At 37.2% G+C, this 22,518-nt stretch overlaps 1 long non-coding RNA gene across 1 annotated transcript in view; it reads right to left on the minus strand.

The window, feature by feature from the left end:
- Positions 1–4,628: 4,628 nt before the first annotated feature.
- The window catches only part of LOC116270001, a 37,240-nt gene continuing 19,350 nt past the window's right edge, over positions 4,629–22,518 (minus strand). The window contains exon 3 of the long non-coding RNA XR_004177834.1: positions 4,629–6,109. This is a non-coding gene — a long non-coding RNA (uncharacterized LOC116270001). The remainder of the gene's footprint in view (positions 6,110–22,518) is intronic.

Genomic DNA, 22,518 nt, shown 5'->3' on the forward strand with positions numbered 1-22,518 from the left:
AAATAAACCAAACCACTGGATGGTTGAGAAAAAATTTGTCCCATAGAACTGTGATTTGAAGTTAAAATTTATAAGAGAATTTTATTCAGTTTGTAAACATAATTGAGGAGAACTTAATAGTCACCGTATTTTTAAGTGCAAGTTATTTGATTTGTGATTGCTTGAGTACATGAGAAGATTTGTTAGACAATTTACTGGAAAACGAAATCAAATACAGTGCATTAGATTTAAAAACACAGTTTATTGCGGCACTATTCACAATAGCAAAGACTTGGAACTAACCCAAATGTCCATTGATAATAGACTGGAAAAAGAAAATGTGGCACATATATACCATGGAATACTATGCAGCCGTTAAAAGGATGAGTTCATGGCCTTTGCAGGGACATGGATGAAGCTGGAAACCATCATTCTAAGCAAACTGTCACAAGGACAGAACACCAAACACCACATATTCTCACTCATAAGTGGGAGGTGAACAATGAGAACACATGAATACAGGGAGGGGGACATCACACATCGGGGCCTGTCAGGGGGTGAGGGGCTGGGGGAGGGATAGCATTAGGAGAAATACCTAATAAAATGACGAGTTGATAGGTGCAGCAAACCAACATGGCACATGTATACCTATGTAACAAACCTGCACATGGTGCACATGTACCCTAGAACTTAAAGTATAATAATAAAAAAATAAAATAAAAATGCAGTTGAAAGTGTCTAGGAAATTTAACTAAGATATTTAAAAATTTCCTTTTCAAAATACTTGCTAAATTTTCATTCTTGTAAACTCATATTTGGAAGTATTACTTTAAACTGTAAGCATCTGAAAAGCCTTGTATGTGCCTCCAAGCCACCCTCAAATACACTCCAAACTTCACACTGACACTCTCCTTTGGTTATGTGAATCAGCCCAACTGAGCAGTACAAACAGAATTTTCCACAAAAGACAAGGATAAAGGAAATACAGAATATAAAACACTTTTGCTTTTGTCCCTGTCAACTTTTTATCCAGGGAAATTATTGTAATCTTTTCAAAGAGGTTTTTGAAATTTAATTGGGTCACTTAGGACCGCTGCAACTTCAAAGTTTATGCTCATCCTTGATATTATTTTGTTCTTACTGGTTTGCATGGCTCCTCCCTGCAGCCTTTTGGAGTGATTTTACCTGGCTCAGCCTACATGTGTTTGCCAGAATTCTTTTTAGAACTTTATATTTTGGAAATTTGTAACAGTCCTGATGAAAAATACATCAGCAGATCTGGTTGCTATCATAGGAACATCCGCCTATATCATGCCTCTTGATAAGTGAGGCATGTTCACAGAGCTTTTTTCTTAATGAGTGCCACCAGATGTCACTCTTCTCCATAACTAAGATCAGTGCCTAGGGTATCCTTGCCTTCTCAAATCCTGTGAAATCCTGGATTTGTGATCAAGTCTGTGCCATCCATGGGGAACGGTGTAGGCATCAACTGGACCTTTCAGGATCTCATTTAATCTCCAATAATGGACCTCCCACGTTGATCAACCTGTAATCTTCAGGAGTGTGCTCACAACTTTGTGTCTTCCTCTACCATCACTACTAGAACCCCCATGAGTTTTTCTCACTTATGGTAGCACATGACCTCTAATTGTGGTTTCAAAATTTATTTAATGGCATGCCTCACAACAGTCATTCAGTCCCTACAAGGCCCTGTCTTAGGTGCTAGTATAGGGCAGGGGGCTACCCAGAACTTTTCTCCTAGGAAAGACTCTAATTTATTGGGAAATTGGATATTCATGGAGGTTGTGGTTTGTTTGGTTTTTTTTTAAAGATAAAAAGAAAGAAAGGAAAGAAAAAGAAGGAAAGAAAGAAAGAAAGAAAGAGAGAGAGAGAGAGAGAGAAAGAAAGAAAGAAAGGAAAGGAAAGAAAGAAAGAAAGAAAGAGAGAAAGGAAAGGAAAAGAAAGGAAAGGAAAAGAAAGGAGAGGAAAGGAGAGGAAAGGAGAGGAAAAGAAAGGAAAGGAAGGGAAAGGAAAGACCTGTAGGGGGAGTTATTTTTTTTCCCCCACATCAATGAACTCAACTAATGCTCTAAGTCTGGTTCTCCGTCCGAAATACCCAGGTCAAAACTGCGTTATTTCCTCAATGGGCATTATTAAGATGTCACAGTTTTCTTCACAATATCTCTAACTTTGTGCGGGGTAGGGGGAGTATTTTCAGGAACATAATATCATGGGGATATATTCCTACTTATTTATGCCATAAGCCAGAGTGTGGTAGTCCTAGTGAAAGTTACCTCGTTCCTAACTGTATTAGAAAAGAAGAAATCTTATCAGACAACACAAAACCAAATTTCCTCAGTATCTTTTTTTTTTATACCTTTTCTCCCAAAAATGCATTCAGCACAGCACCTATTACTTCCAACACATTTTAAAAATCTCTTTCAATATTCTAGCTTTCTTATTGCATTACCTCCTCTCCTACTTCTAACCTCCTTCTCTCTTTTGCTTAAAATATTTTTCTTTTGCAGCTACTTCTGTGCCCTTTCTTATGGAAATGAATCACTTCATTCTCAGCTTCTAGTTTTCTTCCTATTATCTCAATCATGTCCAGACACTGAACAGAGCAAGCAAAGACATATATTTATAAAGAGAAACAGGAGAAAAGGTTGTATATTTATATTTATATATTTTTCTGGGCACAATGTAGTTAAATTAACAAAAGTAAGCATAAAGGATAAAATGCAATTGTAGTAGGTTATTTGGAAATAGGCATATTGCTCATGACATTGAAAAATGATAGTTTTTTTAGAAAAATAATTTCACAATATATGATAAGATCTGTTCAAATTCTTTCTGACTCAGTAATCCCATTTTAGAAATATACCCCTAAGAGGAAAATAAATGTCAAAATCTACCAAGATGTTTGAAACAGTGCACTGTGACATGAGGTAACAGAGGGTATCATAAACATTACATCTGATTTATAGCCAAAATCATTATGGAAGCTATACACATAGGATGCAGCCACAGGATTTAAAGAAAAATAAAGTACCGCAAAACTGATTCAACAAATGATAGAGGGAATATGCCATGGCCTAGTTCTTCCCAACAGGAGTAACCCATTCAAAAGAATTATTTATAGATTTGTTTTGATAAGTCTTGGTAGCTCCCAATTCCCAACAAGGAGTAGAAAGTAATAAGGTGGCAATCAGTGAGCTATCACCTTGGAAACTATGATATAAAAGGAGAACTTTAAAAGTAAGATTAATCATTAATGATGCTTAGCCATCATTTCTCTCTAAAACTTTTGATGGGTATCATCTGCTCCAATCAGGCACCAAAGCTCACTATAACTAGAGAAGTTTTTCTCAATTCATTGGATGTGGCAGGGATGGGCAAAGGAATATAGCAGGTAGAAGATGAAAAAAAAGAAGAGAGCAAATTAGTCTCCCTGAGCTTCCAAGAAGACCAACACATTCCAACACATTTTTAAAAATCTGCTGCCTCCAGATTCTGATGACCAGCATTGATACACACCCTCAGGTCACTTAACTCCACCCTGCTTCAGCCTTAGAGAATCTGCCTGCACTGGAATCAGAAGTCAAACATGTGTCCATGTGTCTCCAACACAATCTGTGGAGGAGAAACACCCCTCTTAGCTCACAAAGGACAAAGTACCAAAAGTATGTACCTCCAGTCAGTGTTTTCCAAAGTTTTTCGTATCACAATAATAATTTTGGGGCAATCTGGTATAAAGTGGGGGGCATCCAAAGGCCCAGGGGAGGATTCTGTAGTATAAGATTAATGGTCCAGGGATTTCAGCAGTCTCAGGCAACATCTCAATGAACTGAAGGCCCAGGGAATCAATATCTCACATGGTTCAGTGTGCCACAGTGTAACGACAGTTAAGAATGCCTGTATAGGGGAGAAGGGACAAAGACCTACCACAGCCCCAGTGACTTATTATAAGCCCTTTACTCTGATTCTATGTTCATTAAACATTCTAGTGTTTGGATTAAACACCACAACACAGGCTGTTGGGGGAGCAGACAGATTCTCTGTTCTTCCTCATTCTCATGGAATGCTCTGTGGCATGACTTCATTGCAACCTCTACAGAGAAGACTTTCCAGATAAGTGGTGCACCTGTTTTTGTGCCCTTGCTGTGTTTCTTCATGACTTGATATGATCAAGACCAGCATGACAATGCTCCACATCTCCACTTTTCTCACTTCCCCTCTTTTTTGCCTGTGTTGACTTGAGTATTTGCATTCCAAATAAAGTGTCAACAATTTAATCCCTGTCTCAGACTCTGATTTCTAGAAAACTCAGACCAAAAGAGTCATTACATTCTCTTACATTTTCTCTTTTTTTAACTTAAGCTAATTTGAGTTTCTGTCACTTGCAATAAAGAATTCTAACCACTACAAGTCCAGTATAAGTATTTACCCTATTTTATTTGCTTATACACCCTATAAATTTTATTTGAGGCACTTAACACAATTTTTAATATCTATCTTCCTGTATTAAATCATAAGCTCCATGGAAATAAAGATTATATATTTTTGTACATCACTCAAGAGTCAGCCTCTATAATAGAATTCAGCATAAAGTAGGTAGTTGATAAATAAATTTTTGAATGAGTAAATAAATGAACTAATTCTATTTGTCAATTATCTTGGTACTAAAAAAGTGTTATTGTGCATAGGTCAACCAAGTGTTCTGAATCTTGAAAGATATATCCAATACATAAAACTTTTGAAAATTGATCTTTAGGTTTATAAATGAGTCTTCTGTGAGTCTGGATAATGAAAACTAATTCATTCATGTCGGATCAGCCCTGGCACCAATACAACTGAGTTGTTAAATCTAAGACATACACAAATAATCTTCAGAAGCTATTATCTCTGAGATTTGGAGTATGTCATTGTAACTCTCTGATTTGATGTTTTCATTTACCAAATGATAACAATAAGAGTGTTTTCTTCCACCCATCTTATTGGAAGTTTTGAGAATCAACACTTCAAATGGTGTGAATGTTCTTTGTACCTGTGAAGTACTGGGTGGATGCTGTGATGTCATGAGAATGATTCCAACAGGCAGACACCATATAAGGAAGTTCAAGCCTGACAGACACAGCAATAAAAAAGTGACTTGTAATATTTTTGAAAATTATTTTCCCATGTTGTTTCCGACTTCATTTATTTTATTACTAGGAAGAACTTTAGCCATTCTTCATCTTACCAGGTACTACCTAGATATAGTGGTAGCATGGGGTAGGGAAGGTGATACCTTCTTTAACATAGGACAAACTAAAGTATTTTTTTCTAATAAAAGAGCAATTCTCTTCCTACAATAAATTTTGTTTCTGATATTCGTTTTTGAACAGTAATTTCTTCATAGACATGTAAGTGGATCATACTGTAATGCTACTGTATAACCTCATTTTGTTTACTTAGCTATCTATCACGTATATCTCTCTACATCAAAAAATATTTATTTACTTCATATATAACTACATACTATTCCATTTTGTAAACATACAATAATTAATCGAACCAACTCCCTAACATTGACAGTGTTATTGTTTTCAGTATAATTAATATCCCAACAATGAACATTCTTTTGCAACCATCTTTGATGGTAAATTTTGGGCATTTTGATTTGGGGTTGAATGTAGGACACACAGGTAGCTTAGACTTTTAAGTTAGGGATTTATAAACACAGAAACACTATATATAGCATCAAGCATTTAATCAGTGTTTTTCTATGAAGGGAAAGCTGCAATAATTGCCCAAGAAGTATCTCTTTAAGAAATGATACCTCATCCTGGAAACACCATCCACCTGATTACTAATGCCTCCCCTAAGGCATGGTTTCCATCCCAGGATGGCAGTCTAAAAATAAATTTATCAATCTCAACCAACAATGACCCTGGCTCTAAGATCATCATGAATAGTTTCTATACCAGTGAAAAGGGAAGAATAAAGGAACTGTAGGGCCCCTGGGCTTCCACCTTCATAGATGGCCTCTCGCAACTCAGAAATCTCCTTCCTTCTTCTGGGAAGCCACAGCAGTTTTATTCAGAAACACAGAAGTTGTTCACTCGTTCTGCATCCACACATTTATTTCCTAGGGGTAGAGAAAAGGAAATGATTTCAACAGAGCCAACTGATATCTGCAAATCTAGTCTGGTCTCCTCTGCACATGCTATTCTTTGCTAGTAATTCATTTGTACTGTCTTCTCTCCTTTCTAGACACACAGCCCTTTCTCAGTGGATCTAAAGTAACATGGAGCCTGATATAAGCTGAAGTGTGATCCCTTTGTAAGTGACTGAAGTGAGAGTACAGTAAGATGGCACTCTCATGCCCTGATAGTATTCATTATTTGCACTCATAGTTACTGCTTACATGTACCAGGCAACATGAAGCATGGGTGACATAATAGTAAGAAAAAGAGCAAGTCTTTGCACTTGTGTAGCTTAAATTCTAAAGGGGAAAGAAAAGATAAATAAAATATATAGTGTTTCATATATTGATAAATGCTATTTTAAGAAATAAAGTAGGTGGAGGAGAGGATTACTTCCTATATGAGTTCATCAGGCAAGACCTTACTAATAAGGTAAGAGTTGAGTAGAAATGTGAAGAAATGAAGGGATGAGCCATATCGTTCTCTGGAGGGAACTTATTTCAGACAAAGAGAATAGCTAATGCAAAGGCCCTGATGCAAAAGTGCACTAAGCGTTTTCAAGGAATACCAGGAAGGCTACTGTGGCTATAGCTGAAAGCAGAAAAAAAAGCAGTAAGGAATGAGGTCCAAAAAGTAGCCTGGGTAGCCAAATAATGTAAGTAGGACCTGGGAGACTACTGTGAAACAATTTAGGCTTTCACTCTAATATGAGACGGAAAATCATTGAGATGGAGTGTTGTGATGGTTAATACTGAGTGTCAACTTGATTGGAATGAAGGATGCAAAGTATCAATCCTAGGTGTGTCTTCAAGGGTGTTGCCAAAGTAGATTAACATTTCAGTCAGGGGTATTTCACCCCATAGGTGAAACAGCGGAGGCCTGAAAGTGGTATGTATATGATTGGGCTTGAGTGGGTCCTGAAAGTACAAGTAAGTTACATGAGGAAGTGGCTCAAATGCCCATGGTCTACACTCCTGCCACTCTGCATTCTCTTTCCCCATCTGCACCAATAGCCTTATGGAGCATTCTCTATGATCAGTAGACAGAGAAAGACAAGACTAGGGCCTGGTTCACAGATGGTTCTGCATGATATGCAGGCACCACCCAAATGTGGACAACGCAGCACTACAGCCCCTTTCTAGGACATCCCTGAAGGACAGCAGTGAAGAGAAATCTTCCCAGTGGGCAGAACTTTGAGCAGTGCACCTGACTGTGCACTTGGCATGGAAGGAGAAATGATCAGATGTGCAATTATATACTGATCCATGTGCTGTAGCCAATGGTTTGACTGGATGGTCAGGGACTTGGTAGAAGCATTATTGGAAAACTGGTGACAAAGAAATTTGGGGAAGAGGTGTGTGGATGAACCTCTCTGAGTGGTCAAAAACTGTGAAGACATTTGTATCCCATGTGAGTGCTCACCAACGGGTAACCTCAGCAAAGGAGGATTTTAGTAATCAAGTGGATAGGATGATCCATTCTGTGGACATCACTCAACCTCTTTCCCCAGACATCCCTGTCATTGCCCAATGGGTGCATTAACAAAGTGGCCGTGGTGAAAAGGATGGATGTTATACATGGGCTCAGCAACCTAGACTTCCATTCACTAAAGCTGACCTGGCTGTGGCCACTGCTGAGTGGTCAATTCACCAGCAACAGAGATCAACAATGAGCCCTCAATACGGCACCATTCCTTGGGGTGATCAGTCAGCTACTCGGTGTCAGGTCAATTATATTGGACCTCTTCCATCATGGAAAAAGCAGAGGTTTGTCTTCACTGGAATAGACACTCCAGATATGGGTTTGCCTATCCTGCATGCAATGCATCTGCCAAGACAACCATTCATGAACTCATAGAATGCCTTATGCACCATCATGGTATTTCACACAGCATTGCCTCTGACAGAGCCACTCACTTTATTGCTAAAAAAGTGTGGCAGTGGGCTCATGTTCATGAAATTCACTGGTCTTACCATGTTCCCCAGCATTCTGAAGCAGCTGGCTTGATAGAATGGTGAAATGGCCTTTTGAAATCACAATTACAACGCCAATTAGGTGACAATGCTTTGCAGAGCTGGGGAAAATTTCTCCAGAAGGCCTTGTATGCTCTGAATCAGCATCCAGTATATGGTATGGTTTCTCTCATAGCCAGGATTCATGGGTCCAGAAATCAAGGGGTGAAAGTGAAAGTGGCACCACTCATCATCACCCCTAGTGATCCACTAGCAAAATTTTTGCTTCCTGTTCCTGTGACATTACATTCTGCTGGTCTAGAGGTCTTAGTTCCAGAGGGAGGAACACTGCCACCAGGAGACACAACAATGATTCCATTAAACTGGAAGCTGAGATTGCCACCTGGACATTTGGGGCTTCTCCTACCTTTAAGTCAACAGGCTAAGAAAGGAGTTACAGTGTTGGTGGGGGTTATAGACCCAGACTATCAAAATGAAATCAGTTTACTACTCCCCAAGGAAGGTAAGAAAGAGTATGCATGGAATACAGGAGATCCATCAGGGCACCTGTTAGTATTCCCATGCCCTGTGATTAAGGCCAATGGGAAACTACAACAGCCCAATCCAGGCAGGAATACAAATGGCCCAGACCCTTCAGGAATGAAGATTTGGGTCACTCCACCAGGAAAAAAAAAAACCCACAACCTGCTGAGGTGCATGCTGAAGGCAAAGGAAATACAGAAAGGGTGGCAGAGGAAGGTAGTCATCAATACCAGCTATGACCACATGACCAGCTGCAGAAATGAGGACTGTAATTATCATGAGTATTTCCTCCCTCTTTTGTTAAAAGTATGTTTATGCATGTATACATTTGAACTAAGAAAATATCTTGATTTTATTTCCTCTTTCCTTTATCATGTGAGATATTTATTGACTTCATATCAGTATTTAAATATTGTTAACTTTATGTAATAGCATTTAGGGATTGGTGCATTTCCAGTTGTATGAAGGAGAGCTGTATTATATTACGTGTAATTATGACTTTATTATTTTCTTTATTTGAAGATTATGTATGATCTGAGGAGATGTGTATGGGTTCAAGTTGTTAAGGAGTTGAATTCTGAGTGTCAACTTGATTGGATTGAAGGATGCAAAGTACTGATCCTGGGTGTGTCTGTGAGAGTGTTGCTAACGTAGATTAAATTTCAGTCAGTGGGCTGGGAAAGCCAGACCCACCCTTAATCTGGGTAGGCACCTTATAACCAGCTACCAGTGCAGCCAGGATATAAAGCAGGCAGAAAAAATAAAATGTGAAAAGGCTAGGCTGGCTTAGCATCCCAGCCTACAACTTTCTCCCATGCAGGATGCTTCCTGTCCTCGAACATCAGACTCCAAGTTCTTCAGCTTTGGGACTCAGACTGGCTTCCTTGCTGCTCAACTTCCAGATGGCCTATTGTAGGACCTTGTGATCATGTGAGTTAATATTACTTAATGAACTCCCCTTGATGTGTATATCCTCTTAGTTCTGTCCCTCTAGAGAACCCTGACTGATACAGGTGTTGAAGACAAAGCTAACAAAATCTTTTTCAATCCATGTTCAACTACCTGAGTAGAGTCTTAAAGTAAGGTAATGTGTAATTGTAAAATTGTTTAATTAAGCAATTTGACAAAATAGATTAAGAGCCTTACAATGTCCAAGACCAACCACTAATAAGAAATTGTAATAGAAAAAATATCCTACAAATAAAATAGAAAAATATAATGATAATATATCCAGGAATAAGGCTAGCAAAACATTGAAGAATAAACATAAAAAAAATTTATACTCTCATGAACAAACTAAGATTCAAATAATAATGCAAACTATATTCTTAGTCTCAATATTATATGTATGTTAAATATGCATTTATTTTCATGCATATTATTTATATAGTAATTTATTTTATTTATTATGTATTAATTATTTACATCTACAGATTCACTCTGATTCCAGCAAAAACGTAACAATAATTTTGCTATTTTGTACTTGACAAGCCCCATTCTAAACTTCATATGAAGAAACAAACTTATAATGGTGATGAGAGAAAATCTGAAAGAGCACTTAGGAGTACAAACCCTGCGATATATAACAGTGTATTTAAACTCATGAGAATTAACTCACAATTAAAGTTGAAGACTTCAATACCCCACTGTCATCAGTTGACAGAACTGCTAAACAGAAAATAACATACAGAAGAACTGATAAACACTGTCAATCAACAGGATCTAACTGACATTTGTAGAACACAACACTTACAACACTAAACGACTGCAGAATAGGCATTCTTTTCAAGTAATTATGCAACATACACCAAGATACACTATTTTTGAGTTATGAAACAAGCCTTAACAAATTTTAAATAATTGAAATCATGCAGAATATGTTCTCTGATCAGAACAGAAAAAAACTAGAATAAATAACAGAAGAGTAACATCTTCAAAGAAGTGAAACTTAAACAACATACTAGCCTCAATGTCACAAAGGACGTTTATAAAAACTTTCAACTAACATCATACATAATGGTGAAAAACTGTTTCTCCCTTAAGATTGGGAACAAAACAAGGTTATCCGCCCTAATCATTCTTATTCAATAATACTGGAAATTTTAACTACTGCAATAAGGCAAGAATCAAAAAGACGTGGAAGTTAGAAAGGAAAAAATAAAACAGCGTCATTTGCAAATGACATGATTGACTACATAGAAAATTCTAAGAATCTACCAAAAAAAAAAAAAAAAAAAAAACCTCTTGGTGTTACTAAATGAATTCAGTAAGGTCAAAAAAATACAAGATTAGCCACAAAAAAATTAGTTTCATTTATGTATGTTGGCAACAAACAAGTGGAAATCAGATTTTAAAACACAAAGCTATTAATAATTGCTTCAAAGAAAATAGGTATTAATCTAACAAAATATATACATAATATATACACTAAAAGATACAAAATGCTGATGAAATAAATTCAAGAAAACCTACCTACTTGGCAAGACCTATTATGTTTATGGACTAGAAGACTCAGCATAAGAAAAATTTCATTTCTTCCGACATTGATCTATAGGTTTAACAAAATTGCTATCAATATCTCTGAAAGGGTTTTTGGCAGACATAGACAAGACTGTTCTAAACTTTGTGTGAAAAGGGAAAGGCTTTAGAAGAGCCAAACACAGTTTTGAAGAATAAGGTGGAAGGAATCACTCCTCCCAGTGTTAAGGGTTGTTATATAGCTATAGTAAATACGACAGCATGAAATTGCAGAGGAATGGACACATAAAGAGGTGGAACAGAACACAGAACCCAGAAATAGACCCAAACCAATATGTCCAATTAATATTTGATAAAGGAACAGAAAATTGAATGACAAGGAACAGTCTTTAAAATGACATTCATAGGCCAAAAAAAAATGACCCTCAACCTAAGTCATACAACTTACACAAAAAGTAACTCAAAATGAATTATGGAGTTAAATATAAAAGTAAAACCATAAAACTTCTAGAAGAAAAGGTAGAGTAAAACGTTAAGGACCTACAGCTAGGAAAGAAATCTTAAAGTTGATACTAAAAACACAATTTACAAAAGAAAAATTTGACAACTTAGACCTCATAAAAATTTAAAACTTTTGTTTTGCAAAGGATATTGTTAAAAGAATAAAAATACAAGCTCCAGACTGGGAAAGAATATTTGTGAATCACATATCCAACAAAATACAAGCATCTAGAATATATTTTTAAAACTCCAAAACTCAATATGAGAAAAATGAAAAATCCAATTTAAAAATGGGCAAAAGACATGATATAAACAACAAGCACAGGCAACAAAAGCAAACGTAGATGAATGAGATTACATCACACTAAAACTTCGGCACACCCAAAGAAACAACAGAGTGAAAAACAACATATGGTATGACAAAAATATCTGTGAATCATTCATCTGATAAGGGATTAATATCTAACATATATAAGGAACTCAAACAACGAAATAGTAAGAAAACAAGTAACTCAATTAAAACAATGAACAAATAATCTGAATAGACATTTCTCAAAAGAAGATATACAAATGGCCAAGAGGTATATTACAAGTGCTCAAAATCATTAATCATCACAAAAACGCAAATTAAAACTATAATGAGATATCATTTCATACCTGTTAGAATGGCTGTTATCAAAAAGATGAAAGATAACAAGTGTTGGTGAGCACGTGGAGACAAAAGAAGCCCTCTACACTGTTGGTGGGAAAATGAATTAGTACAGCCATTATAGAAAACAGTGTGGAAGTTCCTCAGAAAATTAAAAATAGAACTACCATATTATCCGGCAATTCCACTACTGGGTATATATCCAAAGAAAATAAAATCGGCACATTGAGGTGTTACCTGCACTCCCATGCTCTTTGCAGCTTTATTTATAATATCCAAGATATGAAATTAACCTAAGTGTCTACCAATGGATGAACAGATTTTAAAATGTGGTATAAATATACAATGGAATACCATTCAGCCTTTAGAAAGAAGGAATTACTATCATTCGCAACAAGATGAACCTGGAAGACATTTATTAAGTAAAATAAGCCAGGCACAGAAAGACAAGTACTGCATGATCTACTTATATGTGAACTCTAAAAGAGTTAAACTTGTAGAATTGGAGAGCATAATGATGATTACCAGGGACTGGGTGTGGAGGAGGAGAAAGTTGGGGAGATGCTGGTAAAGGTATACAAAACTTCGGTTAGATAGAAGGAATAAGTTCAAGAGTTCTATTGCACAGCATGATGACTATAGTTAATAACAACATATTATGTTTTTGAAAATTGCTAAGAGAATAGATTTTAAGTGTTCTCACCACAAAAAGCAGGTGAGATAATGCATATGTTAATTACCTTGATTTAGTCATCCTTCAGTGTACACATATTTCAAAACAAGTTGTATGCAATAAATATATACAATTTTTATTTGTTAATTAAAACACATAAATGCTCACAATTTTTTAAACAGGCAAAAAACATGAAAAGATATTTCTTTGAAGAGGCTATACAAATAGAAATTAAGCCCATGAAAATGCACACAACACAGTTAGCTACTAGAGAAATATCAAAACCACAGTGAGCTATCATCACACACCAATCAAAATGGCTATGTTTTAAAAAAACACAAAAATAGTGGTAATAAAATGCTGGTAAAAATGTGGAGAAATAGTATTACTTACAGTATCATTGCAAATGGGAATGTAAAATGGTACATCCACTGTGGGAAACAGTTTGGTAGTTTTTTAAAAAGTATATATATTTAAAAATAGGCTTACCATATAATACAGCACTTGGACTCTTGCACAGAGGAAAAAACTTATTTTCAAGCAGAAACTCACACAAAAATGTTTAAAGCAGCTTTATTCATAACAGCCAAACCTATAAACTATGCAAATATCCTTTAATGGGTGAATGGTTAAACAGTGCTGCATTCTGTGATTAAAAAGGAATAGACAATTCATATAGGCAAAAACTTTGATGAACTTCAAAGAAATTATGCTGAATAAAAAAAATCCAATCTCAAAAGGATACACACTACACAATTTCATTTATACAGTATTTGTGAAATGACAGAAATCTACAGATAGAAAACAAGCTAGTTTTTGCCAGTGGCAAGGGAATGGATGCGGAGTTGGCAACTAGAAATGAATTGTACCAGGGATCCCGTGGTGACGGTACTGGAGGTATCTTGATTATGGTATGATATGGTTTGGATCTGTGTCCCCATCCAAACCTCATGTTAAATTATAATCCCCAGTGTTGGAAGTGGGGCCTGGTGGGAGGTGATTCGCTCGTGGAGGGGGTTTCTAATGGTTTAGCACCACCCCCCTAGTGTTGTCTTGAGATACAGCTCTCACAATATCTGGTTGTTTAAAAATGTGTGGCACCACCCCCCACTTCCTTTTCTTCCAGCCATGTAAGACATGCCTGCTTCCCCTTTCCCTTCTGTCATGATTGTAAGTTCCTGAGGCCTCCCTGAGCAGATGCCAGCATTATGCTTCCTGTACAGCCTATGGAACCAGGAGCAAATTAAACGCCTTTCCTTTATAAATTGCCCAATTTCACGTATTTCCTTTTAGCGGTAAGAGAATGAAGTAACACTTGGTAGTAATTACAAAAATCTGTACAGGAGATACAATTGCATAGAGCTACACACACACACCTACACACACACACACACACACACAAATAGTTGCATGTTTAACTGGTGAAATCTGAATACCAGATTTATACCAGTGCCAATTTTCTGGTATTAATGGGTACTATAATTATGTTAACATTGGTGAAAGTTGGACAAAGGATGCATGGGACCTTCCTGTGCTTTCTTTGCAATTTTGTAGAAATCTATAATTATTTCTAAATAAAAAGTAAAAGCAAAATATAAAATGATGGCAATTAACTTTGGTGTTAGAACATGAGTAGACACATCAATGAAACGAAATAGAAATTCCAGAAACACATTTTAACATACAAATGATGAAGTAATATATGTTAATAATTTAAAAAGCAGCAACTCAACTTGGTGGAAAGAAAATTGACTGCTCTCTAAAGGTCTTGGGACAAATGACTAGTCATTTACAAAAATAAATCTAGATTCCTACTCAATAGTTAACAGAAATGAACTCCAAGTGGATGAAAAATTAACATACGAACAGAAACTATACAAGTACTAGAAAAAAGTATGACAGATTTTTTTTAATAATCTAAGATGGAATCTGTCTTTCTAAGTAAAATTCAAAAATTTTAAGCTATGAATGCAGAGACATATATTTAATGACAAAAACAATTTTTTTTAAATGCTGGTGGAGTAGTCAGTCTCCAAGATGATCCTTGATAACTCTTGACATTTGGTATTCATACCCTTTTGTAGTCACCTCCCACATACTGTAGCAGGATTGGCCTGTGTGATCAATAGCATTGAAGCAAGAGAAATGGAACTGCTTTGACTGACTGACTGGCTAATGTTAAATCAAACCTACCTTCCTGGTGAGGGATTGAGTGGATTACTTTTCTGTGTGCCTGGCATTGTGGAGGGGCACGAATGTGCCAAAAGAATTGAGTCTATGCTACAGAGGGGAAAGGGAGATGAATTTTGGCAATCAAACAACACTCTTGACTGCAGTCCCATTCTTTCTGCTCCTTTTGTCTCTCCCTATTATTCAAAAGTGTTCGAAGGTTAGGGTTCTTATCAGAGTAGCAGCATACTTGGTGCAGTCCCTCAAATTCCCATTCCAACAACTCCCTAAAAACAGATATCAGTGGACAGTCAAGATCCTTCTCAACACTTCAAAATTGAGGGTAAAGCCAGTAACATTATTTCTGATAGTATGTTATTCTATTATTTAGTAAGTTAATAAATATTCACATAGTGGCTTATGATATGTGAAACACTATTTTAAGCATTTTTTAATATTAAAATGTTACCAGGACAACCCTGACAAAATAGCTGGAAAAATTATTTTTTCTTATTGTTTCTCTTTAGTCCCTCATTTACAGGCTCAGCTGCTTAAAGAAACCAGACAGTTCAGGTTGGCACCAGGGCTTCATGACCCCTGACCAGATATCGGAGGGAGATCATGTTACAGGATCCTTGGAGTGTGGCTTCACCAGCCAGAAACTCTGTAGCCAGTGGCATCTTTGCCTGAGTTTTGCTTTCCATGGCAATGACCGGATGACCTGGAAGTTACTGCCTTCTTCCTAGGAATTTCTGCATAAACCACCCCTTAGTTTGCATATAATTAAAAATCCCTGTTCCTACCTCAAGGAAGCCTACATGGAAGCACTTCCTAGAGCTTAACCTCTGGGCCCAGAGAGGTTAAGCAATTTGCCTTAAGTCACACAGCTGTTAAGCAGCAAAGGCAAGATTCACATTTCAGCTTCAAAATCATTGCTCTTTACCACTGAATGCTAGCTGCTGACACTTCTGATCTATTTTTCAAGCTTCAATTTCCTCAATATGCTGTATAAATTCCTGAGGCTGTCTGTCTCCCTAGGGATCATAGAGGCTTCCATGCCTCAGCTATTGTAAAACTGCATATTCTGGCCAAGTCTAAAAATATCTCCCTATATTTGAGTTAATTCAAATTGGAAACTTTTAGAATGGAAAGTATGGGATTTTTTTCCTGTAACTCTAGATGCCTTTGTTCCCTGTAAGAATAAACTTGGAATTCATAAGTAAATTGATTAGCCAACACAAATATGCTGTTAATGATTCTGCTATTTAGTATCCAAGAGAATATTATAAACACCAGCTCTAGGAAGTACGTCCACGTAGGCTACCTTTTTAGAAATAGGCAAAATTCTCACATTTGTACTTTTTAATTAAACTTTATTTTGAGATAGCTGTAGATTCTCATGCAGTCAAAAATAATAATATAGAGAGATCCTGAGACAGGAACAGAGACTTGACTCCAGAGTCAGGGCTTGGACATGGAATCAAATTGAGGACTAGCTAAAATAGACACTGGGGGGGAGCAACTTTCCATAGGACATGGCCACCAGTGTGCCACGTCAATTTGCCATTGCCATGGCAACACCCAGAAGGTACCACCCTTTCCATGGCAATGACCAGATGACCTGGAAGTCACTGCCTTTTTCCTAGGAATTGCTGCATAAACCATCCCCTTAATTTGCATGTAATTAAAAGTCAGTATAAATATGACTGCACAACTGACTTTGAGCTGCTACTCCAGGTAAACTGCCTATGGGGTAGCCCTTCTCCATAAGGAGCAGTACCTGTGGTGCTGCTGTACACTGCCACTTCAGTGAAAGCTGCTGTTTAACACCTCCAGCTCACCCTTGAATTCTTTCCTGGGCAAAGCCAAGAACTCTCCTAGGCTAAGCTCCAATTTTGGTGCTCGTGTGCCCTGCATCAATCCCATCTCCTTTTTACCCAGTTTTCCTCAATTGTAACATCTTGCTAAACTACAGTACAATATACAGCCAAGATACTGACATAGATACAGTCAAAAACCACAATATATCCTTCACCACAAGGATCCCTCAAGTTGTTCTTTTATAGCCACACTCACCTCCCTCTTGTAAACCTCCTCTTTAATGCTTGGTAATACAAATGTATTTTCCATTTCTATAGTTCTGTCATTTCAAAAATGTTACATAAATAGAATCATGTATTTTGTAATTATTTGGATGTTTTCTCTTATTCAACATAATTGTCTGGCAATTCATCCATGTTGCACTTGCATGAATAGGTTTTTTTTTATTACTAATGTATGAGTTCATTTTCATGCTGCTGATAAAGACATACCCAAAACCAGAACAAAAGGAGGTTTAACTGGACTTACAGTTTCACCTGGCTGGGGAAGCCTCAGAATCACAGCAGAAGGCAAAAGGCACATCCTACATGGCGGCCACAAGAGAAAAATAAGGAAGAAGCAAAAGTGGAAACCCCTGATAAACCCATCAGATCTCCTGAGACTTATTCACTATCATGAGAATAGCCTGGGAAACACTGGCCCACCTGATTTAATTAACTCCCCCTGGGTCCCTCCCACAACATGTGGGAATTCTGGGAAATACAGTTCAAGTTGAAATTTGGTTGGGGACACAGCCAAACCAAACTCCAAATTTCATGTCCTCACTTTTCAAAACCAATCATGCCTTCCCAACAGTCCCCCAAAGTCTTAACTAATTTCAGCATTAACCCAAAATTCCACTCAAAGTCTTATCTGAGACTAGGCAAGTCCCTTCTGCCTATGAGCCTGTAAAATGAAAAGCAAGCTAGTTACTTCCTAGATACAATGGAGGTACAGGTATTGGGTAAATACAGCCATTTCAAATGGGAGAAATTGGCCAAAACAAAGGCATTACAGGGCCTATGCAAGTCCAAAATTGAGTGGGACAGTCAAATTTTAAAGTTCCAGAATGATCTCCTTTGACCCCAGGTCTCACAGCCAGGTCACACTGATGTGAGAGGTGGGTTCCCATGGTCTTGGGCAGCTCCACCCCTGTGGCTTTGCAGGGTACAGCCTCCCTCTTGGCTGATTTCATAGGCTGGCATTGAGTGCCTGTGGCTTTTCCAGGTTCATGGTGCAAGCTGTTGGTGGATTTACCATTCTGGGGTCTGGAGGATGGTGGCCCTCCTCTCACAGCTCCACTAGGCAGTGCCCCAGTAGGGACTCTGTGTGGGGGCTCTGATCCCACATTTCCCTTCCACACTGCCCTAGCCAAAGTTCTCCATGAGTGCCCTACCACTGCAGCAAACTTTTGCCTGGGCATCCAGGCATTTCCATACATCTTCTGAAATCTAGGTGGAAGTTCCCAAACCTCAATTCTCTACTTCTGTGAACCTGCAGTTTCAACACCACGTGGAAACTGCCAAGGCTTTGGGCTTCCACTCTCTGAAGTCACAGCTCAAGCTCTATGTTTGCCTCTTTCAGCCATGGCTGGAGCAACTGAGACATAGGGCACCAAGTCCCTTAGCTGCACACAGTACAGGGACCCTGAGCGCAGCCCATGAAACCACTTTTTCCTCCTGGTCCTCTAGTCCTGTGATGGGAGGAGCTGCTGTGAAGGTCTCTGACATCACCTGGATACATTTTCCCCATGGTCTTGGGGATTAACATTAGGGTCCTTGCTACTTATGCAAATTTCTGCAGCTGGCTTGAATTTCTCCTCAAAAAAATGGGTGTTTCTTCTCTACTGCAGCATCGGGCTGCAAATTTTCTGAACTTTTATGCTCTGTTTCCCTTTTAAAATGGAATGCTTTTAACAGCACATAAGTCACCTTTTGAATGCTTTGCTGCTTAGAAATTTCTTCCACCAGATACCCTAAATCATCTCTCTCAAGTTCAAAGTTCCACAAATCTCTAGTGCAGGGGCAAAACGCCACCAGTCTCTTTGCTAAAACAACAAAAATCATCTTTGCTCCAGTTCCCAACAAGTTTCTTATCTTCATCTGAGACCACCTCAGCCTGGACCTTATTGTTCATGTCACTATCAGCATTTTTGTCAGAGCCATTCAATAAGTCTCTAAGAAGTTCCAAACTTTCCCACATTTTCCTGTCTTCCTGAGCCCTCCAAACTGTTCCAACCTCTGCCTGTTACCCACTTCCAAGGTTGTTTCCACATTTTTGGGTATCTTTTCAGTGACACCCCACTGCACTGGTACCAATTTACTGAATTAGTTCTTTTTCATGCTGCTGATAAAGACATACCCAAAACTGGGAACAAAAAGAGGTTTAATTGGACTTACAGTTCCACATGGCTGGGAAGGCCTCAGAGTCATGGTGGGAAGCAAAAGACACTTCTTACATGGCGGCAGCAAGAGAAAAATGAGGAAGAATCAAAAGTGAAAGCCTTTGATAAACCCATCAGATCTCATGACACTTATTCACTATTATGAGAATAGCACGGGAAAGACCAGCTCCCATGCTTCAGTTACCTCCAGCTGGGTCCCTCCCACAACCTGTGCGAATTCTGGAAGACACAGTTCAAGTTGAGATTTGGGTGGGGACACAGCCAAACCATATGGACTAAGTACTTTACTATGTACCACTAACCATTCATTTGTTGAAGGACATCTAGGTTATTTCCAATTTAAGGCTGTTACAAATTAGGTTGCTATAAACATTCCTGTAAAGTTTTTTATGTAAACTTAAGTATTTGTCTGGGATAAGTGACCAATAGTGCAATTTCTGGGTCATATATAAGTAACATATTTAGATTTTAAGAAACTGCCAAGCTGGTTTCCAGAGTGACTGTATCATTTTACATTTCTACCACCAATTTATGAATGTAAATTGGTACATTTGATACTGTCACTGTTTTATATTGTAGCCATTTCAATAGGTATGTAATGATATGTCACGATGATTTTAATTTGAATTTCACTAATGGGTAATAATGTTGAACATCTTTTCATTGCTAATTTGCCATCTTATATCCTCTTTGCTGAAATATCTCTTCATATCTTTTGCCAATTTTAAGTTGGATTGTTTCAGTTTTTTTTAACTCTTGAATTTGAGAGTCATTTATATACTCTAGATACTGGCTTTTGTTAGATATTTGCTTTTCAAATATTTTCTCTCAGTCTATAGTTCATCTTTGCATCATTTAAGTAAAGTATTTTGCAGAGCTAAATTTTTAAATTCTGATGTTCAATTTATCATTTTGTTTTCATAGAGATTGTGTTTTTGGTAACAAGTCTAAGAACTCTTTGCCTAGCCCTAGATTCTGAAAATTTTCTCCTAGTTTTTTTCTATAGGTTTTATAGTTTTACACTTTACAATAACAGCCATGATCCATTTTAAGTTAATTTTTGTATAAGGTGTCAGACTTAGATTGAGATTTATTATTTTTCCTATGGATGTCCAATTATCCCACTACCATTGGTTTAAAAGGCTTCCTTTTCTCAACCAAATTGCTTTTGCACTTTGTCAAAAACAGTTGGGGATATCAAGGAAATGGTGAAGCAGGAAGCACCAGGAATCTGTCTGTCCACCTAGGCAACAATTCTACTAGCAGAAACTGTCTGAAGTAACTATTTCTGAATGCTGACGTGAATTTGAATGCTTGCAGCTTCCAGAAGAAAGATCAGCTGCTAAATTGCAGTTAATTTCTATCACTCTTAGCTTTCCTTCAGTGGTGTCTACTACCTCCCAGTCTCCAATTCTGTACCAGGTAGCTGTGAGTATGAAAGCCCATATTCTTAGTATAGCTTTCTGGAGCCTGAGTGGGCAACAAAGACCTTTCCCTACAAATATTGAGTTCTGTGTTCTGATTGCAGATTATGGCTTTTGATTGTTGACATGCAAGTTGGGATATTCAAGTGCAATCACATGTATGAAAGAATTTAGAAAGCCATCACACATGCCCAGAGGAAGATATGATCTCAGAAAATACCTGAGAATACCTTAAGTCCTCACCTCAAACTGAGGCCTGGCACAGAGATACCCTGCAATAATTTTTTTAATAAAACAACAAACCCTATGAAAAGGGGACAATCTGCTTTCCAGAGTTACCACATTATATAATTTAAATATTCAGCTTTCAACAAAAAAATCACAAGACAAACAAAAAATCAGAAAAGTATGGTTCATTCAAAGGAACAAAACAAATCAAAAGACACTAGACTTACTAGACAATAATTTTAAAACAACTGTTTTAAAGATGCTCAAAGATGTAAAAAAGAAAAAAACATTTTAAAAGACAGGAAAACAAGGTATGAACAAAATGAGAATGTTAATAATAATAGAAATTATTCTTTTAAATAGCTAAAAAGAAATTCTGAAGCTGAAAGATATAATAACCAAAATGAAAAAGAAATCCTGGAGCTGAAAAGTAAGATAACGGAAATGAAAAATTTACTAGAGGAGCTAAAAAGCAGATTTGAATAGGCAAAAGAAAGAATGAGAATACTTTAAGATGAGACAATTAAAATTGTTGAGTCTGAAAAATAGAAAGAAAAAAGAAATATAAGTAGAGCCTAAGGAACATGTGAGACATCATGAAATAAACCAATATGTCTACTGTGTGAGTTCCAAAAAGAGAAGAGAGAAAAAAGGAGTCAGAAAGAATAGATTTTAAAGTAATGACTGAGAAATTCCCAAATCTGATGAAATATATGAATCTATAAGTCCAAGAAGCTCAACAAACTCCAAGCAGGATAAACTTAAAAAGACCCACAACAGGAAATACTATAATCAAACTATCAAAAACCAAAGACAATGAGAGAATAGCCAGCCACGGTGGCTCACACCTGTAATTCCAGCACTTTGGGAGGCTAAGGTGGGCGAATCACGAGGTCAGGAGATCAAGATCATCCTGGCTAACATGGAGAGAATAATTTTATTTTTTAATTTTTAAGTAACAGCTTTACTGAAATATAATTTGATGTTTTATACATACATTGTAAAATAATTACTACAATCAAACTAATTAACATATCCTTCACTTTATATAGTTATCATTTCATTTCCTTTGGATATGTACCCAGAAGTGGAATTGTTCGATCATATGGTAGCTCTACTTTTAATTTTTTGAGGAATTTCCATACTGTTTTCAATAACAGCTATAACCAATTTACATTTTCACAAACAGTACAAGGGTTCCCTTTTCTCTGTCCTCACCAACACTTGTTATTTTTTGTCTTTTTGGGAATAGCTATCCTAACAGATATGAGGTGATATCTCATTTTTTTTTAATTTGCATTTTCCTGATGTTTGGTTATACCGAAATTTTTTTCATGTGCCTGTTGGCCATTTGTGTGTCTTCTTTGGGAAAATGTCTATTCAGTTTCTTTCCTCAAAAGGACAGAACCTTGAATGCACCAAGGGGGAAGCAACTCATAATGTACAAGAATCTTAAATAAGATTACCAGC

Source organism: Papio anubis, chromosome 1, assembly GCF_008728515.1.
Source record: "Papio anubis isolate 15944 chromosome 1, Panubis1.0, whole genome shotgun sequence".
Lineage (NCBI taxonomy): Eukaryota > Metazoa > Chordata > Mammalia > Primates > Cercopithecidae > Papio > Papio anubis.